This window comes from Amblyomma americanum, chromosome 2 (genome assembly GCF_052857255.1).
Source record: "Amblyomma americanum isolate KBUSLIRL-KWMA chromosome 2, ASM5285725v1, whole genome shotgun sequence".
Classification (NCBI taxonomy): Eukaryota; Metazoa; Arthropoda; class Arachnida; order Ixodida; family Ixodidae; genus Amblyomma; species Amblyomma americanum.
Window position 1 is genome coordinate 21,876,997 of NC_135498.1, and position 25,090 is coordinate 21,902,086.

Here is a 25,090-nt window from a genome sequence, read left to right on the forward strand (position 1 = left end):
TTGAGAACGCTATCAGAGCTGAAATAAATGGCTCGCATAAGCGCAGCCTTTGAAACAGACTTCATACGTCCCACGCATAAACTTTGCGCGCACACCAGCATTTGCACTATGCGATCCTGAAGTCTGTGCTAGCAGGGTAGACTAGAGCGGCATAGGGTCATTTATCACGTAAGTGTTGCCATTGCGCGGGAGGCACACACGTGCGCCTAAATTACTGCCTTTGAGGCTAATTTATGGGCGATATTTATAGCGCCGTTCAAAAATAATAAGCCTAATTTTCACTGCAAGTCAAACCAGGAGCGCATACATTTTAAAGTTTGAACTTTTCACATTTCACTGCAGACGGCAAGTTTGACGCAACCTTGCCTAGCGCCGCTTTCCTTCGTATAGCGTAAGTGAGATTTTCATTAATCGCGAGCACGTGTAGTCTTTCTGAGTGATAGCGAAAGTGGCTTGCAAGATTTCGTTTTGTTACAATTAGAAAGCTTTGTTTCGTTCGAATTTTAGAGCGCTGTTAAACTCGCATACTTCCTTCCGAGTAGCCCAACGCCCGCAAAGCGCACCGCGTATTCTCAAAACTTCTCGGAAACTCCATCTATCATCCCTCGCCCTCTTCGAGGCGTATTCTCTTTAAAGCAGGTTGCGCCAGGGCTTGAGCTGAATGATTAACGTCACAAGCTCGGGCGCAGTGCCTTGGAGTTTCCGTCTTTAGGTGCTCCGCTCGTGGCCCGGGCCCTTCGGAACCCAGAAAGGAAGCGGCTGTGACTCGAGTAAAGTGTAAGTTTTCGTCGCAATGAATGAGCTCGGTGCTTCAAGCGACGTACAGAAAGGAAAAAGGAAAATAAAGAAATAGCCCGCCCGAAGACGTCTCCCACGCGTGCGCTCCGCCCTATATCATCAGGCCGAGCAATTAGCCTTGTCAACTTCTCTTTTTTTCCCTACTACTAAAATCGCTCGTGCCTTTGAGACGTTGTTGTTCTCCTGTGAGCTCACGGTATAAACAAACAAACAAAAATATAATCGAAGGAACCGTAGGAGAACCCCGGAGAGAGTACTTGTCCCGAAACTTTACGACAGTTCGGAGTTGGGCTAGCCTGGTGAGAGATCGCGTTTAGAACGGTTTGTTATGATGCAAAGCTGTACTTCAATGAAAAGTTGCAAACCGTTTTATATCACTGTGATGTCCACACTACCAGCCCTCTGCGACTAAAGGGGCTAAAGAGGGCAGAAGCCACGCTATATACAACAACGCATTCGCGCAGGTTCTTCTAGGATTCCAGCGTGGATGAATTACACTTCCATCGCCCCTCCCCTGTGTTCCTGGTGTGATGGTTACGGTGCTTTACATTGTTATCTCGCTCTGCTAAGATCACAATGCGGAAAGGCGCGCCCTGTTCGCTTATCTATAGAGGACAAAAATGCGACATGGTTCTTTGCAAGGCGTCGCTTTCCCGCCAGAGGATCAGAAATTTCGGAAGGGGGGGGGGGGTCTAAAATACTTTTATGTCACTGTTTATGATGATGATGAGTTTCTATGGCGCAAGGGCAGCTTTGGCCGAAGAGCGCCATGGCACAATATAGGTTTTACTTGCACAAGGTGGGGTCGAAGACCAATTTCCCAAGCATTTCACCCTGAAGAAGCCGGGCGTGACCTGGCAAGGGAAAGCCTGTACCCATTGTATCACCGGCGGGCACCCGGTGGCACTCGGGATCGAACCCCGCACCTCCCGCATGCAAGGCGGATGCTCAGACCACTAGGCCACCGCTGCGGTCTTTATGACACTGTACTAAACTAGAAGTGGTGACGTTGACAACGAGAGACTTCTTTGGATGCTTATGCGAGTGGGCATAGGCCACAGAGCTCTGCCACTAATGGTCAGTCATGGTAAATTAATCAGTCAAATAATTAATTAAACTTCGCCAGGCTGGAGTAATTTCCGGCAGTTATATTCAAGGCAAGCCTCGCCTATAGTTAACAGCGGGGCCAACCTCAACCTCAAGGCTCGAAAAACAGCGCGAATATGGTACGATATGTCGCTCAATTTCGTCACGCCCCTTCGCCGTTTTTCTGAGAACGAAACATTGTCCAAGGTTCTGGCTGTAACAGACACGGAAGCAAATGAACATGGAAATAAAGACATTTAAACGCGTCCAGGAAAGTGTTTGCTGTGAGCACACGGAGCGTCGGAACACCTCGATGCTGGGGAACACAAATATTCCACTCATTTGTTCGGCATCTTTTGTCTCCTAAGAAGGGACAGTTATTATAAGAGCTCTTTTACCCTACCAGACATGAACCTTGCCACTGGGCGTATATGTTGAAACCCGGCGATCTGAATGGGAAGTAATTCAGAACAGAGTAGACTGTCACGTGACGCGTGTGGGCACTTAAACTCTGTCCAAACACTAGCGCCTAGCGACAAAATCAGTGATGCATATAATAATAATAATAATAATAATAATAATAATAATAATAATAATAATAATAATAATAATAATAATAATAATAATAATAATAATAATAATTGGTTTTAGGGGAAAGGAAATGGTGCAGTATCTGTCTCATATATCGTTGGACACCTGAACCGCGCCGTAAGGGAAGGGATAAAGGAGGGAGTGAAAGAAGAAAGGAAGAGAGGGGTGCCGTAGTGGAGGGCTCCGGAACAATTTCGGCCACCTGGGGATCTATAACGTGCACTGACATCGCACAGCACACGGGCGCCTTAGAGTTTTGCCTCCATAAAAACGCAGCCGCCGCGGTCGGGTTCGAACCCGGGTACTCCGGATCAGTAGCCGAGCGCCCTAACCACTGAGCCACCGCGGCGGGTAGTGTTGTAGATGCAGTAGCAAAAATACGGAGATATAAAATTCCGAGAGATTAATTAAAATCCGAAACAAGCATTAAAATTCAGCTTTCCCGTAGTTAACGATGACGGATGGCGACAATTCTTATTTGCCCCTTTTACAGTTGGAGCTTCTATCTGCTAACCTGTGCTGTAGTCGGATACATCTTAAGTATGCAGTCAAGCTCCGCCCACGTCGATGAACGCCGCACAGAATTCATCTGCGACAAGTGCGCAGTTCATTGTTCAAGCTTTCTTTTTGTTACCTAAACAAAAAGCCGAACACAAAACGAAATTATAAGCATAATGATTTTGATGGCAGTCTGGATTTGTTTAGTGGAGTGAATCAATAAAATGGTTGATTTCGTTTACTGCCGCGACTTGTTACCGGAGTAATACAACACCCTGCCGGCCATGAGGTGTTGTTGCCAACTGTCTTGAAGCTGAAGGAGCTCTGACTATTGCAAACCCGTAGTTCCGAAGGTACGTACGCCTGTTAAGGTAAAAAGGTAATGTGAAATTCCAGAAAGATGGAGCGATGAAAAGGTGCGGTGGAGTTGTGCATGTTTATATAGTTCAAGGATCACAAAAACAGTCACACACAGACGCTACGCAGAGAAGTCGACCTTCACTTTTGAACTGGGGAATTTCGACACGCGACGTTTATTCGCCGCTTATGGACCCGTTGAAAGCGCTGGCGTGTTTCTTATCCCGCGCAATGTACTTATCTGAAGCTATTCCCGCCATTTTTACAGGGCTTTGTAATTTCATGCTGCTTTACAGACTTTCTTTTGATTTATTTGTGCACACGTGTCTTTAGCGTCGATTTTGTTCGCCATCATAATCCTGGACGTAAAATTTATTGGCCTTCCGGAGAAAGAAAAAAAACATTCTAATTGCTTCTAAATGCAGCTTGGCGATTGAAGACAAGTTTTTTTAAACGATCAAACAAGCGGGCGCGATAATCTTGTCATTTATTCTCGGAGTGCGAAAGATGTTTTAGGCTTTGCTGAGGTCAATGCACGTCTGCTCTATTTTAGCATTATGTGACGAGTCTTGGTATAGCTGGCCCGGAGTCGTAGCTGGTTTCCTCTTCGCCAGCTAATAGCCCTGGCACGGTTGGCCACAACGACTTAAGCTTTGAACATCGCTTGTTCGCTGATCAGAAGCTTTCGTCTTGTTGTTATCTTCTCGCCTTTACCGAGTATTCTCCTGCAGCCCTCCAATTTTCTTTCGCAACTCGTCGTGCTTTTCAGTGCTGCCATGTATCTCCTACGCGGGACATTCCACAAAACCCATTCCTGCCAGCGAGAAGATACATTTTCGCAATCGACACGCGCCTATAGTTCGAAATAACCTGCTCGTATAAGCTTAGACAGAAGTCAAAGCAGACGGCCGCTTTCACCGCAGGCAGCGCGCGCGCGCTCACGCTGCATCTGCGCCGCTCACGCTGCCGAGAGCCGTTTAGAATGGGCCGGAGAAATTAATGAGCCCGGACTCTTCCCAGACGTGCACACTGGAACGCACGGGAGGTGAACAATTATACGAACAACAACGTGAAAAAAAAAACAAAAAAATGAATCTTCAACGACTTCCATGTAGGCTTCCCTACTGTAGGAGGAACTAAGCCGGAGTAAGAAGTATTAGAAAACAGGCAAATATACGCACAAGCCACCAGAAGGTCTTCGGTCAGACAAGTTTGAGTGTGCAAACTGGGGGGTGGAAGCGAAACATGCGAGGGGCACTGCATGCCTTGTTCTGCAGCAGCGCTCTTCACTTGGAACGAAGCCGCCTCTATACGGACCACGCGAGCCAGGGGCAAGGGTGTAGGTTGAAGGAGGGAAAGCGTACGGGCCTAGACTGGCGACTGGGAGTTGCGTTCCCCCCCCCCCCCCCCCCCCCCCTGCTAAATTAATGAGCAGCACAGCTCGGAAGGTAGACGCTCCCCGAAAGGTCACGGGGCTCGAAGAACTCGCTGCTGCATTCGGTGCGAGCGAGCGCGCATTGAAAAACGGCTAGACGTCCGTATACACCGGGGAGGACGCCCTGGAGAGTGGTCTGTTTGTGTACTGCGTGTTCTGACTGTAAGGCCCGGCAGTCTGTTTCGCCTACATTGCTCGCGTGCGTGCGCTTGTTTGTGCCAACGTCTGTGCGTGTGCGCGCGTGCTCAAGAATAGGAGAACCTTCTGGAGAGGCCCAGTGGCTTTTCTATTAGCCGTGGGGGGATATGGAACGGATGTGGCTGCCCCCCCCCCCCCCCCCCAATATTCTTTTCCCTTTCAGTGACCGCTCTTTGTTTTGTTGTTGCTGTCGAGCACACTAAGCTCCAAGCTAGGCTCAGCCGCCGTACGTAGGCGGGAAGTCTAATGACGTTATTGAAAGCCTGGCCGGCTATGTGCGCGTCTCTGGTGTCCATACACAACGGCAGCCTATGGACTTGAGTAGTTTCGAAATGAACTCAATGTGGGTTCTCTCGAAGCTTGAACTCACTCAGGTTCGTCCGTGAATAGACAAGACCGGGCTATTTTCTCAAAGAAGGCTGTGTAGTGCCATTTCTTATGCGCATTCGAGCTGTAGATAGACGGGAGTGTGACGTGTACCAGCCCCTGCGCGTTATAGCCGCCGCTGATAAACAGGAACCCACGAGACGTGCCTCATTAATAACTCGATAACGCTTTCTTAAGCGCGTTCGCGTAGGTGAGGGTGAACGGGGCGTTTGGAGGGGATTTTTTTTTAATCTTGCGTTTTACGCTGCTACTAATTGATTGCTGTTCTTGGCTTCGTAACTTGGAGGCCCTGCCTAAGTATGCGCAATTTGTGTGATGGCGTTGAAGGTCAGAGCTGGCAACTTAATTCCGGAACGACTGCGAAATCGCCCGGGCATTTTTCTAGAAGAAAAAGCAAATACGAGAGGGGGCGGGAGAGATTGCTTCTTTCATTTCTTTTTTGTTCTTTTCTATTCCGGAATTGGTGATTATGTCTGAAAATAAAACAAAAGAATCTACGGGCGCCTGTGTACAGAACTTAAGTGGTCTGCTTTTCTTAGACCATCATTATACGATAGAAATGTATAGATTAGTGGTGTTGCATTTCGGCACGTCATTTGTATGCTTTTTCCTGTTTATTTGTTTTGTTTTTGCGCACGAGAGTGTTGTGAGATGAAAGAATTGATTTCTTGGTTTCGTATATCGTGGTTGTACCTGAAGCGTAAATTGAAAATAATCATTTCTTTTTTTTTCTCTCGTGAATTTCGTGGCCTCTTGCTGACGCTATAAGTCAGGCAAGGTGGTTCATATTTCGGAGGTGACAGAAACAGCATTTCAGTTTCACATGAACAGGCATTGGTGCAAATTTCGGACAGACGAATTTCACCATAGTTGCTTCATAGCCTGTTCCTATCGGTGTTAAGTTTCAAGGTCCGAGCTTTCTTGATGCTTTATACTTACATGCAAAGCTTTCGTGCGATGTACAAGCGTAGCTTCATGTGCCGCCAGATTGGATTGGATTGTAAAACATATATTGCGTCGAGAGCAGCTTGCAGGAGACACATACTAGATGGCGGCTAGGCCATGGCTCGCGGCGACCTCATTGGCCCGCTCGATTGCCTGTACTTGAACTTTGGTGTCCGAGCTGACCAGCACGGCCTCCCGTCGCTCGGGAGAAGGGAGGTGCATCAACTCCGCCGGAGACGGATCATTTGCGCAGTTCCAGAGAATGTGGTCGTATTTCACCACATTTATGGCAGTTTGGGTCGTACTGGCCAGTGTACATGAGGGCAAGCACTGCCGGACTCAGAAGGGAGCGTGTTTGCAGTCGGCGCCAGGTAACTTCCTGCGCTTTTGTTAACGATTTGTGGGGAGAGGGATATGCGCGCCTCTGCAGCCTAAAGTGATGGGTGATGTGATGAAATGAGATCAACCCGTCCCTCGTGAAATTCGGGTCGGAGGGCGCGCTCACTGTCCGGTCGACGAAACCTCGGGCTTGCGCGCGAGCCGGCTCGTTCCCCGGATTAGACGAGTGGGCCGGGACCCAGATCAATTCAACTTCTCTAATCGGAAGAGGGCTGTTTTGAAGGATGTGGATTGAGGTAGATGTGATACGGCCCCTGGCGAAATTGCGAATGGCTGTTTTGGAGTCGCTGAAAATCAGCACGCGTGTTCGCTATAGCTAAGGCTATTGCCGCTTCCTCCGCCGTCTCGGAGGAGGTGGTTTCTATCGACGCGGCCGCCAACGGGGCGCCATTCCCGTTCACCACGACCAGTGCAAACGCTTTTCGCGGGGTTTGCCGGTATTCCTCTGCGTCCACGTACGCCACATTGTCGTGTCGGCCGTATGTGCCGCCAGAAAGTGCCGCTTAAGTTTGTTTCTGAGGAAAGGAAGTGCTTAAGTTGGCAGTAGTGAAATGGCGACGGAAAAGCAGGAGGGAAGATTAGGAGGGAGAGGCCTAAAACTTGCACCGCCAACGAGCTCGTGCGTGCGTTTTGTAACGCCCTGCTCGTCATCGCGCCATCGTCGCCTTCTTCTTTCGCCGTCATCCGCCCTCGCGAGCAGCTCGCTCGATGACGGCGCCTGCAACGACGCTTGCGAGAGGTAGATCGAGATGGGAGAAAGGAAGAGGGGTCTGAGATAGGGTGGAGAGGGCAAGAAGCCGCCTAGCGATCTCGGAACCGTCCTGTAATTAGCGTCACTTTACGCTTGATTTATTGCCTAATTAGTCGACGAGCGAGCCGCCGGCGCATGCCTGCCCGAGATCTCCTCCCCCTCTCTCTCCCTCTTTGCTTTCCTGCTTCCCCCTCGCTTTCTTCTTCCATTGTCGGCCTCTGTGCACGTAGAGAGAGAGAGAGAGAGGCTGCTGCTCCCTCCTGGCAACCTTGGCGGCGGGTTCACGTGCTTATACAAAACACACACGCATGCTGCATCGCGCGTGGCCTGTGCTGGCGGCGCAGCGACCTGCACGGGCCAACGGCGACGACAGGTGCGGGCGCCTTCGCCGCGCCTGCGCCAACTCCTCCCATGTTTGGCGGTGGTGGCCGCTTGGGGCGCGTCGCCTGTGCTGTGCTTTTTTTTCTATCTCTTCTTTTCTTTCTTCCTACTTTCCCCTGTGAAAGAAGACGCCCTTCCTCGCACTATTCTTTGCTGACCCAGAATCATTCTTGAGAAAGCACACGATGGCTGAGGTGAAGAGTGAGGACACGTGTACGTTCTAGAGAGATGCAGATAAACCAGGAAGATACAATTTAAGACAACGATAACGCCCGCAATGCGTCCGTCGGAGTTCACATCTGCGCTGGATCTGTGGACGCGACGAGGAGGTCAGCTTGGTTGCGCAACGCTGCGACTAAGTATACTCAAAGCTACCTCGTATTCTAGACCCCCGACCTCGTTTTCGAACCCGACCGCGGCGGCTGCGTTTTTATGGAGGCAAAACGCTAAGGCGCCCGTGTGCTGTGCGATGTCAGTGCACGTTAAAGGTCCCCAGGTGGTCGAAATTATTCCGGAGCCCTCCACTACGGCACCTCTTTCTTCTTTCACTCTCTACTTTATCCCTTTACCTTTTTTTTATCCTTTACCCGAGTCCTCCGGAGCAAAACCTGCTCCAAACGGTTAAAAGCGCAGAGGAGGGTTACCGCACACTAAGGGACAAGAGCACGTGTGCGGCGCCAGGGGTGTTCCTCTCTTGTGAGAAGGACAGCATCATCCATGCTGAGGAACCGAGGCGTTGATGTGGGTAGGGTCGCCGGGCGGGTTGCGGAATCTGCAGAGGTTTGCGATCTCAGCAGGTCACGTGGGACCCGCTCATTTAGAATGGGTTGCGGGATGCGAGCCGCCAGACGATGTATGTTCTTGCAGATTTCTGGTCTGCGACTGACGCGTCGGAGTAGCCGTGTTGCGTGAAGGGCTTCGGTGCGGATGACAATGTGGGCTGTAGGAAGCAAGGTATCGGCGGCTAGAGAGCGGAGTGCGTCTTGGATAGTGACCAGCTCAGCACAGGAGGTTCCGCGAATTGAAACCTGGCCGGCTTATTAAGTGCAAGCTTGCATAGACAGTAAATTACAGTTACCTTTTTCACAGCCCCAGATGCTGGCTGTGAAACGCCTTTAGGGGCATAATGTCATAATATCACCGTTACAACACCCATAATATTAGTGGAAAGGGTCTGCAGTGAATATACCGGGTGTTTCAGCGAACACATTCAAAAACTTACGAAAATAGGCTTTTTGGAGTAAAAATATGGCGTTTGTGCCATGTTATTACCAGCGTTGTCGGACACCAGAAAATCGGTGAATAGTCTTAAGTAGTAAGCTGGTTCACTAATTTTTAATAAATTACTTTTTAACTATAACAGTTAGGCTACTGGTTGCAATTAGAGACTTGTAGCCGGTTGTTAGTAATGGCCATATCAGTTTTTAGAATTTCGATAACGCGATTACCCTCGCCGCTATGGCTGGACAAAATTTGGCTGCATCGTGCGAAAATACATCCGCCTTCGAAAGCATGCAGGCAAAGTAACCCCTCCAGGGCACGTCGATAGTCGAAAAACCCAAATTTTGCCGAGCCACAGCGCCAAGGGTAACGCCGTTTTCGAAATTCTAAAAACTGGCATGGCTTTTACTAACAACTGGCTACAAGTCTCTAATTGCAACCAGTAGCCTAACTGTTTTAGTTAAAAAGTTATTTATTAAAAATTATTTAACCAGCTTACTACTTAAGACGATTCACCGGTTTTCTGCTGTCCGCCAACACCGGTAATGCCATGCCGCAGAAGTCATATTTTTACCCAAAAAGCCTATTTTTGGAAATATTTGAAAGTGTTCGCTGAAACACCCGGTATATTCTGCTGCTCACTTATTGGTGGAGGTGTTAAATTAGTTTAACGACTGAAAATATGCTGTTGGAGATTGCTGGAGTGCAAAGTGTCATGAGGCTTTCTAAGGAGAATTCACCCAGCTTGCGTCTAATACGAATAAAATTAATATTATTTGTGATTTTAGATGTTTGAAGCTCTATGTGCGCATGTGTAGTTAGGTTTCGCGTGTTCAGAGGCTAGTTGCAAAATAAAATACCTTTGCACAACGGCTGCGAGCTCGGATAGGTGGGCGTTCTGAGCTCGGCATATGAGCAAGCTTATTGGTGCTGCACAACCACGCACCGGCGTTGTGCTATCTCGGTTGTGTCTTTTTCTGTGTGCCTACACTGCGGTTTTGTGTTCGATATCCTCAGCACATATATCTTACGTGACGTTACAGTGTCTATATATGGTAGAGGTTATTTTAAATTCTCCCGGTGGGGCGAATTTCATGGAAGATGGAGGAACAGCTCACCTGTAGTTTTCATATCCCCCCCCCCCCAAAAAAAAAAAAAACTACACGCATGGTAAGGACAAGTATACCCTTTACGAAGAGGTCTTGTCGGTTCAAACACCCTTTAAGAAATGGGTTTAATTGCGCATAAAATGGCTGTTGTACGGATACACTGAAGAGGCCAGCAGTCACTGAAACCGATTAAAGCATAGTAGATGCTTGTATTTTTTTTCCCCAATGGTTTCCTCTGTTTTGATGGCTGTTAGACTTCTTCGTGTGCGTGCCTTAACGAGCCTCTCATTTCACTGTCCTCGTCTGCTAAATAGTGAATTAAAAATTAGTTTTCTGGGGAAAGGAAATGGCGCAGTATCTGTCGCACATCTCGGCGGACACCTGAACCGAGCCGAAAGGGAAGGGATAAAGGAGGGAGTGAAAGAAGAAAAGAAGAAAGAGGAGCCTGTTTTAACGACTTTAGCGGACGCTTCCACGTGACCTTTAGAGGAGACTACATTTAGTACAGAGGAAGTCTATATAGAGTTTTAAATGCACAGACCGGGTTTAACGACCGCTAATTAACGTGACCTCCGGAGGTAACGAAAGAGGCTGTCCCTGACATCCCAGAGCCGGAGTTCTTTCGGTTCCAACCCCCTCTTTAAACAGGGATCGCATCAGCCGCAGCTGGTAGCCCCGCACGTCGGCGCCCAGCCATGTCGAGACCCATAGCGGCGTCCCAGGCCGAAGGGGGTCCACTTCGAGGGCTTCGTGCCGCGCCGCCCTGATCGGCCTCGTGGGACGCTTTTGGCCAGCGTCGTGTATCGGAGCGGCCGACGAACCGTGCCTCGAGATGTGCGCGGCCTCCTCGTTCTTGCAGCGTCGCGTTAAATATACAACGAACCCGGGCGCACGTGCGCGCGCTGTGCTCCATTGGCCCGGGCACTTAGTGGGGAAACACTGGCGCCCCCTACACGCCCCCCCCCCCCCCCCCCCCCATATCCCGTGGTGCCCGTAAACGACTGCCGCTCTAGGGTCGTAGTCTCGGTCGTCTCTATATACAGCGTGGGGTACACGCAAACTGAGACATTTCTTCTGTCTTTTTGTTTCGAATGAGTTTTTCACCTTCTGTCCCGACCTCTGCTCTGTGTTGCTGCGCAGTCTCTCTTTTAGGAAGACCAGGACTAACTATAGGATAGTCGTTGTTTTTTTCTCCGCCTTTGCGCTCGGCTTGAAGGTAGGTGTTGGATTAAAAGGCGGCGCTCAGCGACTGTGGGAAAGCATAGTTTAATACTGTTATTCCCCCTGTCTTGAGGGAAGATGACTGCGAAGGTGGAGCCAGATTCATAGATCTCTTAGTACGCCTTCGTAGCCTGACCATGACACGCCGGTGATTTGCTCTGTAAGGTCTTGCCACAATGTGACTGGGCCAGCCGCGATAGCTCGCTACATTATAACTAAGGTGCTGGCCTATCATGAGACGGTGATGGCCTATCATCAGGCTGATGTATGAAACGCGTAAGGAGATCAGGCAGTGACAGACGACGGCGTTGTTTGTTTCTTTTCTTTCTTTTCTTTTTTACGTCTTCTTTGACTTTCTTTTTTTCTCTGACCACTCAAAAAGCCAACTTTCCGCCTTTAGTAACAGCCACATACTAAGTAGAACGTTCATTTGGGCGAGTTGGTATAGATGCATCTTTTGCGCCCGTCCTGTGTCCTCCTTCATCTTGTCCTACGTTGTTCGCGCTGTTTTACTAAAGAAGCCACATACTACTTATGTTTCAGGAATTCCTTCCCTTTACTAATAATGTTCTGCTCGACTGTAGGATTACTAAGGTATATTTCTTACCAGCCAGCGCCACTGTGAACCCAGATTACTCTTTTAAGCACCAAAATTGGAAGCAAAACTTCATATAGTACGAAGCCTATTTTAATAATGCCACCTTCATACAGTTGTTCTTGTTCTTTTTATTGGAATTTGCATGGATTTCGTAAGGGCAGTTGGTATGAAACTCACCTTGTCCTGTTCCTTCCCGGCTTTCACTTAGACGTTGAACGCATCATTCCGACTGGCACCTCGTACTGTGTCCCTCAGGAACGTTTCCATGCATGGTGCGGTTTGTCTCATCTGTTCATAAACGCCACTATCAGTTCATCGTCCCGGCGAAGGGTACGAAGAGTAAGTTCGTTTACATAGTGTTTCACAAACGTTCAAATGTGTGCAAATATGTGTATGAAACCTGCAAAAGAAGTAAAAGTTGACAAATTAATGTAAACACCTTCATGCCGGAGCAAGAACGCTGTGCAAACTGTCTTATATACAGTAATTCATGACACGCAATCTTGCCCACTTGAATGGGGTCCACTATCCCACCCAAAAGTGCTTTTGGGCAGTAAAGTGCTTGTTTAATTGTCCGAGTCCCTTTAAATATGGTGAGTCAGCAAATTCGGCAAGTAAAACACGTCATCACGAGTACCTCAGCCAAGCCATGTATGACCCTCTGTACGCATGCGTAATGTTCAGAAAAGAAGAGGTCTCGTTTTCGCACGCCCTCTCCTCTGAGTAGCCGCTCCTGTGACGTCAGTGCCCACCGCCCGCCGGCGCCATTCCTCAAGATGACAGCGGAAGCACTTGTCCCTCACGTGTTACGACCGGGTGCCTCATTGATACGCTGAGGCTCACTCTCACTGCCTCAAGTCAACAAAAAATTGGCGGACGGTATTCGGCTAAAGAAAACTATAGAACCAAAGCAACTTAACTTTCCCAGCTTCTGTGTCGCGTATAGGAAAAGTTCTTTCGGGGTCGACTCACTGGTGAGACTGCCTATTCCACACCCGAGGCGCTCCTCGGTATCGGCAAAGAGGCGTTTCAGGGCAACTTTAAGGTGAATGCGGGCTCGAAGCACGCTTCCTTGGAGCGCCGCTTAAGGGGAGGCCATCCTTCGCTCATTTATTCGATCGAGCCTTGAAATTCTGGGATTTGCGAGAGGTCTACAACAACAGTTCGTATCAACGTTTAATATGACTTCGCCCAAGCACAAGCCAGTGCAGAAGTTAGCTGTGCTTACAGACTGGGTTCTTCCCCCAAAGACTAGACGATCTCGATCAGATAAGCTGGGTACGCCGAGGTTAAGCGCACCTGACGACACACGTGACCCTGGTCGCACTCCTTCGCCAAGACAAAACGCTCTGAGTGTGGAGGAACGGGTCGTCCGAATCTGCATACCAGGAGGAGCCCCCGGACATCGCGGCGATATCGACGCAGCGTGCAACCGGACTTGCACGTACTAAGCTTCGCCCGCGCGTGCATCGCAGCATGCAGAGCGCGGATATCCTCCCGTGCACAGCGGAAACGGATCGCGACACTACTGCGAGGAGGGGTTTGCACTGCTCTCTTCTGGGAAGCAGGGCGCTGCTGCCGGATCGATGGCCGCCGCGTGCCCTGCCTTCCTGAGGAGCGGGGGAGGCCTCGCGATCCATTAGAGAGCAAGACGCCCCGCTTTGTCTGCGTGCCACCCTCTTCCACCCCTCTTCCACCTACGGCACCCTCTTCCACGTACGGCACGTCCGGGAGAGTGTGTACGTACACCTACGGAGCGCGCTGCAGCTCCTCCGCTCCGCTCCCCTCCCTTGTCCCCTGGCCGTCTCGCGGGGGGTGCGCGCGCGTGCTCGAGCAGCCAAGGCCAAATTAAATTACGGCCGGGTCGTCGTTGTCGTCACCGTCGCTATCGTTGTCGTTGCCTGCGCACGACGAGCGGCGTTGAAAGTTTCCGTACGGCGACGCTGCGGAGTCATAATGCACAGGCCGTAGATGCAGCAACGGAATCAGCCGTTTTCTTTATTTTTTTAATAGGTAGACGTTTCTGCTTCGCGACGCTCAGTTGGTAAAGAGACTGCTCCGGTGAATCGGTGGTCACGGGTTCGAATCCCTGACCAGGACAAATTTTTCTTTAATAATAATCATTGGTTTGTGGCGAAAGGAATTGGCGCAGTATCTGTCTCGTATATCGTTGGACACCTGAACCGCGTCGTAAGCGAAGGGATAAATGAGGGAGCGAGAGATGAACGGAAGAAAGCGGTGCCGTAGTGGATGTCTCCGGAGTAAATTAGACCATCTGGGGATCTTTAACGTGCACTGACATCGCACAGCACACGGGCGCCTTAGCGTTTCATCTCCATCGAAACGCATAACTACGAAGTTTCTGAGAAAGCTGTATAGCTTTCCTTTGTAACCGTATGGCCGCGCTCGGGTGGATGTCAATGAGAAATTACTTCCTTATTGCAAATCTACTCCACCTTGTGGATTCCCCTAAACATTTGACCGACGTGACCTACTTGCTATGACATTCAAAAAAAAAGGTGATTCATACAGTCATGGACAAAAGTTTTCGAGATACCATTTCGCGCAACACAATTTATTGCTGTGCGGTCGGGCATCGCAGGTCAGTGCAAACCATTGAAGCACGAAGGAATATGCGTGCCCTATCCTCTTACTAACTAGTAAGGAAGCGGAGAAATAATTTTTTTTAATTTCGTGAATCCGCCTCCCGCATTGTCTTGGCCTTGACTCAACGCGAGCTGGTTTTGCACGCAATCTTCATCACGGATAAACAGCTCAAGAAAAAAAATGACAAAGAAGATGGCAAACAAAGGCGCTGAATTTCTGTCTCCTCATTTCAGTTTCATTGAACGATCTTCTTGAGCATTAGGACACTTTTGTCCGTGTCTTGGAATTCGACTGTTGAAACGAAAAAGCTGCGGGGACACTTGAGTTCTGCCTTTAAGGACATGACTCGACAGCGGTTCCTCTTGCCCACGCAGACACGGGCATTGTTTCCACTTTCACAATCACAGCCATTGCATGAAAGACCACACGACATACATATAGAGCCCCGCTTTAACCAAGCCGTACGAACGTGACTGCGTGGCGGTGCGGTATCGTGTCCGACTCGCAAGCCTTGCGCCGCTGGTGTGGCTGGCGCCATCTATGGCAGCCTCTTGTTATATATTCCTTACAAAAATGGCTATCAACTTTCTTTAGAATTTGTATCGACTTTCTATTTACTCTAGTAACATCGTAGTACATTTTACGTTCCATCACCAATTGTTGACACAAAGTTGGTAAAAAGGTACTTTGTATATACTCATGTCAGTAGAAAGTTACTAGAAAGTAATCTTTACATTCTATTCACCTTTGTTAATACAAAGCTGGTAGAATGTTACTTCTCTGTATATACTTCTGTCAATAGAAAGTTACTAGAAAATCTTGGTGCAGTTTGACACATCGAGAGAAATAAATGAACAAACTGTATGGTGTTTAAGGTGACTAAAACTATCTTGTTCGCATAACCGTGACGACATCTTACCTGAGTGCAGGGTGAAATCTGCTGCAGCTAGTTAACAATTTCACTACGTCGAAAAGCGTCCAACATTATTCGTAGCAAATGCATTTTGAATCAAATCAGGATATGGAAAAACGTTTTAAAACAGAAGATATTCTATTTAATAAATTTGTCTTACTGCTCTATGTGTACTGTTGATAGCAGAAATATGCTAACGTCGGCCATCCTCGCAGGAATGAATTCCGACGTTCGGAGCGTACTTTTGAAAGCGGCCGCTAGGCGGCTTTTAGTGGCGCCTGACGCGTATACTGACAGCAGCGCCCAACATAAAGCCCAGTGAGCGGAAGCAGCAGCTTTCCTAGCACACATCGCAGGGGGTTCTCAAATCCGCATGCCGCCGCTTGTGTCGAGCAGCGCCGTCTGAATTTCACCGAATGGATCAAGGAATAAACATTTATTGGCAGATGTGGTCACCGATGTCGCGTGCTGTGTAGGTTGTGTGTAGGTTACGTGTGTGTGTTTCCGCCAGAATAAGCCGTCTGAATTTCACCGAATGAATCAAGGAATAAACATCTATTGGCGTGGTCACCGATGTCGCGTGCTGTGTAGATTGTGTGTAGGGTTACGTGTGGGTTTCCGCCAGAATAAGACTGTGCTCCCTCTCCAAAATTAGCTCACAGCGCAGTGAAAGGCAAAAATGCGAGACTGTGGCTTCCAAAGATGCTCTGTCCGCATGCGCTCACAAGCCATTCAAAGAAGTTATGACTATCAAAAAGTTGCGACATGGTGTATATGCTCAAGCAAGCGGCTAAACAGCTGCGAACTTTTTGTCGGTTGGAATGCCCTCTCAAACATGTCGAAATGCCTGGAGTTATCAGTATATAATATTCAGACAATCACAGCAGCCCTTGGCGAGCGCTTGTCCTCAGTAGTGGCGCCATTTTTGTTATGGATCGAAGCTTCAGGTTGAATAATGCAGCCGCTGTCCGTAGGGGTGCTACTGCTTGGGCTCATTTCTTACTGCGACTGTGTTTCCGTTGGTGCTGTATGGCACTTACGAAGAGGCAGTGCACCGCAAAAAAACACGGACAACTGAATAAAGACAAACACACTCGCTGACAAGCGCTGTCATTCGTGTTCTATGCACTGTTTTGCCTCTTCCTAATGAACCAACTGTCCTAAACTGCCACTCTTCATATGGCGTTTACTTTAATACAGGTTTGTGCTCCATGCTTTGTCTGTTCACTGGCTTGATATGTGGACTTCCGACCAATTTATAGTATATAGAAGATTGCTTGTCTTGATGACAGGATAACCTGTCAAATTCAACCTGCTCGTTCTTCGACGGTAATCACCCTCCCTTTGCGCATTGTTCCGCTCTTGCCATTTCGTCCTCCTTCTAGGGCAACCCTGCCCCTCTACATCATCTGTGGTTATCACACTCTGTTTATGCCGACTACTACTACTACTACTACTACTACTACTACTACTACTACTACCACGACGCTAAACCCGGGGAGGGAGTCTGTAACAGCTGTTGCTCCAAAACGGCAGGAAGGGGGTAGAAAAACTCGGAGACAACGAGAATAAAAGCCGTTCAATGTTTGTAGGGCATATTGAAACGAAAAAGATTTTGCTTCAAAACTTGATCTCGATACAACGAGAACCACTAATCCCAGTGAGGTTGTACTGAAAATGCGGTCATGGTTCATTTCAACCCTGACGTTCCTCAAAGAGGTCCCCGAGGCAGCTGTGGCGAATTTCCGCCTAGTAAAAACAAGGAAATTAAAGGTGGCCCCCAGGATTAAGCAGAAAAATAGGTCCCAACTATAAGAAGAAATGTGTAAGCACCGTTCGTTGGTGTTGTGGTGCATTTCCGTGCATTTTCCGAGCTTTCTTTGTTATAGAAGTGAGCATCAGTGTGTTTTCCGCAGAGCATTTCCATTAAAAGCGACTCTGGAAAAGACTTCATATTATTTTGATTTTAGGATGCTGTTCAAACTCCTGTTATGCATGCATAGCGAAAAGGAGTCCAAGATCACCGTTTTGACGTGAATGGCAGTGTAGTGTAGCCTCTGAGATGCAAAAAAAAAAAAAAACTATGTCGACGCACCGCAGTTTTGTTGCGAAATCTTCCAGGGATGGCGCCACCTGTATTTCGTTTCTTGGTCTTTCCTTGCTCATAAATGTTCAGTTTTCAGTTAAAGTAGTGCATTTTCCTTTAAAGCACAGTGACCTATTGATTCAGGCCAACTTCCAAATGTACCCAGTGTCCATTTAAATCCAGTGGTCCTCCTCTCTCGTGTAAATGCAGTAGCTGTGCTCCAATAGCCCTGTACTTACGCAATGTCTTCTACCGCGGAGAATAAATGTAAGTCGTAAGCGAAGGCCGATCATGATCCTCTCTTTCGCTGTCACGGGTCAGGAAATGACTAACACGGGCGTCACATCATCATCACTTTCTTTTATTTCCCACCATTTCTTGCTTTTCATGGTTCTACTGTCAGAGGTGAACTCCGAAAGATGAGAGCTTTGTTTTCTTCCGACGCGCGGGGTGCATTACGTCCGCACCTCCATTCTCTGAGTCTGCTTTCACCTTGTCTGCGTTCCGTGTGCTTGTCCGTCCGTCCACGGACGAGACACCTCACCTGGGCTAAAGAGTCCAGACTCAAGCTTACCAAGCTTAGCAATAAGCGCACGCTGTGTACATCCTCACGTACAGCATGCACTGTATAAACGGCTGCATAATGAGTGGGATGATCATCCTGCTATCTAGGCAAAAAGACCAAGAAAGTAGAGAAAGAAAAATAACCTCGATAGATTTCACGGGCTTCTGCGGGGCTTCCTGATAGTGAAAAGCGCAATGATAAGAGCGAACACAGGTTACTTTATCGACAACGCTACCTAATAATAATAATAATAATAATAATTGGTTTTGGGCTAAAGGAAATGGCGCAGTATCTGTCTCGTATATCTTTGGACACCTGAACCACGCCGTATGGGAAGAGATAAAGGAGGGAGTGAAAGAAAGAAAGAAAGAAAGAAAGAAAGAAAGAAAGAAAGAAAGAAAGAAAGAAAGAAAGAAAGAAAGAAAGAAAGAAAGAAAGAAAGAAAGAAAGAAAGAAAGAAAGAAAGAAAGAAAGAAGAGGCGCTCGTAGTGGAGGGCTCCGGAATAATTTCGACCACCTGGGGATCTTTAACGTGCACTGACATCGCACAGCACACGGGCGCCTTAGCGTTTTTCCTCCTTAAAAACGCAGCCGTTGCGGTCGGGTTCGAACCCGGGAACTCCGGATCAGTAGCCGAGCGCCCTAACCGCTGAGACACCGCGGCGGGTCTACCTGATGCCGCACGCCCGAATTCCATGCACTCTGTGTAGGTGTAATTCAGGCATAGCATGGAGACGGCAAGCTCGTTACCATTCGTTGAATTCCATTGCTGTCCTGCACTCTTTGGTTAACTCTGGACGATGAGAGTTCGTGCTTTCGTTTCTTTTTCGGGGCGCGAGTGTGGAGACCTCTCGCTTCCCGCGTGACAAATGGGGTCGCCACTGACTAACTCGCCCCGGCCCTTTCATTCAAGCGCCGTAGGACACGCGAGCAGCGCTATCCATTGCACAATCGTGCGCGTGCCCTTGGCTTTGCTCGCCTTCCGGCCCTCGGCGGTTGTCCATTTCCCGCTTGGCGGCGATCGGCTCGCGTCGGTCATCGACGACCGCTCGCAGGCGCAGCACCGGCGGGGCAACGGTTCGCACCGGTCCGGGCCAGGCTTGCGGTGGGTGGTCGCCGGCAGCGGCCTTAATCCACGCGGATTGATTGGTTTCGTGAGCGATCACCTCCGTTCGGGAACGGGCCTCGCCCCGTGAACGGGAGAGAGTCAACTCGTTCGCGGCTCATCGTGTACGTATACCGCGATGGCCCCACTCTGGCCATGTGCGTGCGTTTTTCTTTTTCTTTTTTTGCAGCGCGCGCTGGCGCTTGCGAGGCAGCGCGCCCTGCGGTCGGGAGAGTACACGTTGTACCGCGTTTTCTCGACGTTAGCTATATGCCTTATCCTCTTTCTCTTATCTGAAAAACCTCACTACGCTAGATAAAGCAATCGTCGCGTAGGCGGGAGAATGACCTCGAACGACCTTCAGCCCAACCACGTTAGCCGTGTATGACCATATGTGGTACAGTTATGGTGTCGAATTCCTGACCCCTAACCTTGACCAATAACTTTTAGTTGAAATTTGACCTTGAGTGACCTTTGCGTTGACCTTTGACCTTAAGAACATCCGATGGGGTGATGTGAAGCCACGTGATGACATACGATGGGGGTGTCGAAAGACCGTGTGATACCACGTCATAGCCACGTGGTCGTGTGGGCATACATAGAACGGCTGTCGCGAGCTAGTATCGGAGCTGCCTTGGACGAGCCTCAGACGCTTAGCAAGCGTCCTTGCCTTTCGCTGAATTCCAGGGTCAGCCAAGTAAAGCCACTGCCAATTTCTGTGCTATGGTCGGTGAACTGTCGCCTGTGCGGCCAACCAGAGGAGTTCGATAACTGCTTTGTGTGGCGCCTTAATGCAGTGTCTTTGCTGGGACATACTTCAGCGTACAGTCAAAAGGGCATTGAGATAGCGCCCTACACGATAAGGTTCTTGCATGTGCCTGAAAGACGCGGGGTTCCGTGCCTTAAAGGGGCTCTGAAACACATTCCGAGGAGAGCGCATCAACTGGCTCAATCCCTGCATTGTGTTGTCATGAACGTCTGAGACCAATCATACACTTCTACACGCAGCAGACAACCCACAATCACGCTCAAAAGTTGGCCAGCCCTTTGCGACGACTTTCAGGTGCTTGCCCTCTCCTCCGTTGCACCGCTTCTTCGTATAACAGTTAAGAGATGGTCATTGGTTAGATTATTTCAGACGTCAGGGAGCTGCTATGACCGCGGCCAATAAGCGGCGTAGCTCCGGCGGGTCAGGAAGCTCCGCCCCCGGCGGCGGTGTCGGCGGAGGATATCCGACCTTTCAGCGTGCAAAAAGTGATGAGAGGAGAGGAAAAGCCGCGAAGACGATTAAATTCAGATTTTGAATACATATAATTCAGCTTCTACAAAGCGCGTCAAAAATATTCTTGCTGGAGGATACTCTTGAAGCGGCGTCCTTTAACATCGCGGGCATACCGCAACTTTATTAGAGCCTCTTTCAAAGCCCCTTTAACGTCAGACCACCAGGAGGATACTGGCGACAGCTGTAAGAAATATACGATCACAGCTCTCCCAGACTTCCCTAGCCCCCCTTTAGCCTTGGCTTAGTTTATTTTTTCACTGTAAAAGCAGTGCTGCAGCCCCCCCCCCCCCTTCCCCCTCCCCAACTCGAAACCTGATGTGTGTTGAAGTGAAGCCTCCAGCCCAAGCGAGGAGCCTACAGCCTCAACCTCCGCCGTCCAGATACACCACTCACAAGCCACCTCCCCACCATCCAGCAGATACGTACCTCTGGGACAAAGCTGTTGCATCAGGCGTCTGACAGTCCCATAATTTATTTTAAGTTTATTTTACTTCGCGCTATAATGCGTCATACTATACAGCTGCAGGGTTACAGCCAATACGACAAAACAAACACATAAATTGCTGCTAGCGACAAGAAAAGTTGCAAAAGCCTGTTATCTTCTACTTGTAACCAAAGAACCGTAGCGCAACCAAGACGAACACAAGAAAGGGGCTCACAGGACTAGCGCTAATGACTTTAGCGCTAGTCCTGTGTGCCCCTTTCTTGTGTTCGTCTTGGTTGCGCTACAGTTCTTTGGTTACAAAATGCACCATCTAGCCAAACAAGAAGATCTTCTATACCTTCTACTTCGACGACGATTTCTCGACCCCAACGACGGCCGCACATTCCCGGTATCTTGCTCCGAGACTTCGCGGTCAAATTTCTCCTCGCACCGTAACGTTCGAGTCGATACGGCAAGCGTACACGCGCATCGGCGCAGTATACGTTGTTGTTGCGCGCGATGCCTGTTATTTGGCCTCGGCCCGTGGCTATGTTTAGCGCCGGCGCTTGCCTCCTTCGAGAACCGCAGAGTTCGTCCGCTCGTGCGCGCGATTATCTCCTGCGGGACGCGCACGTTGGTTGCGTGCTTTCTCAGCTCGGCCACGAGGGAGCCATTATCGTTCGGTGCGCTTCGAAAAAGCATCGCCACTACAGCGCGTCTCAGATAAGGACGGCCATGCAAAATAACCCTATAGCGGCCGCAGCTCCGTATGTAGCAGATGCCTGCCCCACGAACTTCCGCCGACAGCCACCTCTTCCGTGCGAGCCAGATGCTGCTGCCTTCTTCTCTGAGGATGCCTGCACCACGCGTTAAAAAAAAAAAAGACTCGCCGGAAGATAAAGCAGCTTGGGCTATTGCTCTATTTTTTTTATCTCTCTTCCGTTCTCACGAAGAGAATTCACGAGGCTACGAGGCTGGGTCATTAGGAACGATTTTCGGCGTGGCCGTTGTTCGGTATGTGCGGCGAAAGGTCGGCAAGGGCGAAACAGCCGTAGAAAGTAAGTGAGGAAAGAAATAACAAAGGAAGCGGAGAGGAAATAACGCTGACTATCTCGCCTTATACGTGTCTAACTTGTGCAGGCTTTTATTTTTGCTTTCACCGCGAGGCCAGCCGTGGTATGAAATTGCGGTTCAAGTTTGGAAAGATATAAAGCGCTTCGATGAATGCCCGCTGCTAGCGGGACGTTGATAACAATTTGCCTGTATAGATCGCTTGTCGATAACTTCCAAAAACCTATGTTCACATGCCGGACAAAGCGAGACAATCGTGATGCATCGCCTAATCTATCACGAAGGTCTCGATGCTTTTAGACAGGGGAGGTATTTTCCCTGTCTGCAGTATGATAAAATGGCGGCCTTTTTTTTTTGTTCTGTGGGTGGTACGAGTCGCAGGCCTGCAACCTAGGGAGCTAACGCCCCTCCTCACTTTATCTCTCTTGTCTAAGCACTGAGCGATCAGGGCTGCGCATGATTACAAACACGGAGACACGTGGGAACCCGCATTTCATTTTCACGGACAAGGTTAGCTGACTTGTCAGGCTGCCAAGCAGCTTTATACCTAACACATTCCACGTGTGTCGCCATCGGGGCTAAACACACCACAACAGCCATGGCCGATTTAACTTGGACATCGTTATTGAGTACATGCGCTTTCTGTATCCAAACAGTGCTGATAAGGAGCGACAACTCGGTGCAAACTCAAACAGACAGCGGCTGCAGCAACGGCTACACCGGTTGCTGGTTACACTGATCTGTATTCATTATCTGATAGTCAGATAAAAAGTAAGGAACGACACAACAAATGCCCTTCTAAGGAGACCCTTCAGTGGCATCTGCCTACTGTCATGACGTCGCGGTCAGCCGCCATGACTGACAAGATGTAGAGAGGACATAGTAGTAGCACTAAGTAACAGGGACGAAAGGAGAGAAGACAACACAACCGCTTTCGCCCCCTGTTATTTAGCGCTGCTACTAGGTCCTCTCTATCAAAACACCAAATAGTCCAGCTTTCTGCCTTAAATGGCAAGATGTTTCCTATAGTGAACTAGAATACTGGTCTCATTCTGCATTCTACCTCAAATGTATTCTACCTGTATTCTAGTTCACGTTCACTGTAATGTGTCCGCTAGCAGGTGCGAGGCGGGTACAGCTACAAGACAACGTGTAGATGCCATTAGCCGCGTTTGCATGAATGCGACAGAAGTCGACTCCAGTCCTCTTTTTGAGGGAAAGAGCCGGTTTTGAGAAAGACTTGACTCGCCCTCTGCACTCTGCGACGTTTTTGCACTTTCCCTAAAAAAAAGGGGAGGGGGGGGGGGAACTGGAGTCGACTTCTGTCGCATTCATGTAAACGCGGCTATTGATTGAAGGACCTCCATTGGAGGGCATTTGGCGCTTCGTCCCCGAGTTGTGTCCGACTGTAGGTGCAACGCAATGGCGTCTCCTGCTGCATGCGCGCGCCTGCTTCGCCGGGGTGAGCCTTCGGAGCGTGACTCAGCACAAAAACTTGTTTATCTCGCGGAAGCCTGCTCCCCCAACCGCCCACTGATTCCGGCGCTTCTGGAAAGCGGCCGACAACAACCAGAAGGGCAGCCGCACCTGCAGCGCTCACGTTCCGAGACCCGGCGTGTGGAAACCGTCACCCCTCCGCCCACTAGTCAGTCAGTCAGTCATGGCGGAGGAACCCAGAGTCGGTCCGGTCCACGTAATTCTGTTCCTGTACGTCTCCCTGGCATCCGGCACCCGAGTTTCCGGTCCCCGCTCGGTCCGGCCCCTTCGGCACCGAGTAACGAAGTGAAGCCTGCCGCTTTGTGTTGCGGCGCCGAGTCCCTCGAACAAGAGCGACGCGGGCCCAGCGCGCTTTCGTCAACGCCTTCCGCGGCGACCGGGGGGGGGGGGGGGGGGGGGGGGGGGCGGGGGGCGAACGAGCTGCTTCTCCCGCGCGGGCCGGCATCGTAATGCAGTTTGTTCGATATCGGGATTTGGACTGCGGGAAAGCCCCGCGCACGCGGGCGCCTGTTCTTGCGCCAGGGTCTCGTCCAAGTTGGTGTGGAGGACAGTCTGAGGCACGTCCTGGAAACTTCAACTTCTGTCTTCTACTTCTGCCTCTTCTCTGCAGGGCGTTGCCGCAACTTTGCCGCCTTTATTTATTTTTTGGGGGGTCTGTAGTAAGAAGATGCTGAAGTTAGCTATACCGTTCTCTCTACTCGGACGCCTTTGCCAGCAGTTGTGTTGGATGCAGCCGCCGTGGTGTCTCAGTGGCTTAATTTTTTTGGTGTACTACTGCTGATCCCAAGGCCGTGGGTTCGATTCCCGGCCCCAGCGGCCGCATTTTGATGGAGATGAATGGATAAAACTCATGTTTGCTATGCGATAACATTGCACGCCAAAGGAACCCAGGTAGTCTAAGTGAACCCGGGGCTCTCCACTAAGGCGTCCATCATATCACAAGCGCAGTTTTGGAATGTTAAAGTCAGTATGCAATGACATGCCAGTTTTGTGGGATGTTAGCATGCTGTTGTGCGTCTGAGGTTATGCCCCGTAAACAGAGTATGTTTGAAAGCCTAGCTCTATTTCATAGAAGAAACTGGCTAAAGAAGCAAAGCCAGGTGTGCTGGTCGTATATGAAGGAACGCGGAGTCAGTGTGAAAAGTTCAAGCTACATAGCTGATGTATGTATCGAAAAGAAATCTTAGTGATCATACTTAATTACTTTTGTGGCAGAACAAAGGTGCTTTTCATAAACAACTGAAGCAAACACACTCGCACTGGCAAATTTGCGAGTGAATAGAGCATGCAGCAAGTTTATACCTAACGCTCATGATTCTTTCTTTCCTAATTTTTCTCGTGTATTGCGTGACAACGAGCTCAGAAAACACAGCACCGGTGATAAGACTGTCACGTGCGATACAGCGACAAAGGAATAGATGGTCAGTCGGCGGTAAATTCATATTCTATTCCTCTATGCCCAACTATCACAGACTGTCAACTTGGAGAGCAAATAAGCGCCATTTGAAATCTATGAACAAATTTCTGGGAGAAGTTCGGCCATGGCAATTATGAGTGGCCACAAT